The sequence below is a fragment of the Crocuta crocuta genome, unplaced genomic scaffold (assembly GCF_008692635.1).
Source record: "Crocuta crocuta isolate KB4526 unplaced genomic scaffold, BGI_CrCroc_1.0 scaffold221, whole genome shotgun sequence".
Lineage (NCBI taxonomy): Eukaryota > Metazoa > Chordata > Mammalia > Carnivora > Hyaenidae > Crocuta > Crocuta crocuta.
The window spans coordinates 149,369-149,780 of NW_027528610.1; the positions used below are offsets into that span (position 1 = coordinate 149,369).

Genomic DNA, 412 nt, shown 5'->3' on the forward strand with positions numbered 1-412 from the left:
GCCTCCGGGCCCCGCCCACCGCGGCCCCCCCCCCTCACGAACGCCCACGTGTCCGAGGAGCCCGAGTAGGAGGGCACCCCGCTCCCCAGTTCCCACGGGCCCGGGAAGAGTGGGGTGGTTTGTGGGTGAGCACATGGGTGCAGTGGAGGCTGCAGAACGGAACAGAGCGCTGCAAGAACGATGGGGGGAGGGGGAGCGGGGTGGACNCCTGCTCTGCACGTGCCCGACGGCCGGGCTGGGGGCGAGGGGGCCTCCGGGCCACAGGGAGGCACCGGGGTCTGCCTGCCTGCCCAGCAGGGTCCTGGCGCCCCTGAGCCGGGTGGCTGTGGGCGGGGTGGCAGCCCTCGCAGCGCGGGCAGCTCAGAAGGTGCTCTGAACGCGGCCACACGCGCCGCAGTCACCGCCGGCTCTG

At 74.5% G+C, this 412-nt stretch overlaps 1 protein-coding gene across 1 annotated transcript in view; it reads right to left on the bottom strand.

Moving 5' to 3' along the window:
* LOC144223936 (uncharacterized) overlaps positions 1-412 on the bottom strand; it is a 25,419-nt gene that overhangs the window by 7,138 nt on the left and 17,869 nt on the right. The gene's annotated exons all lie outside the window — the stretch shown is intronic.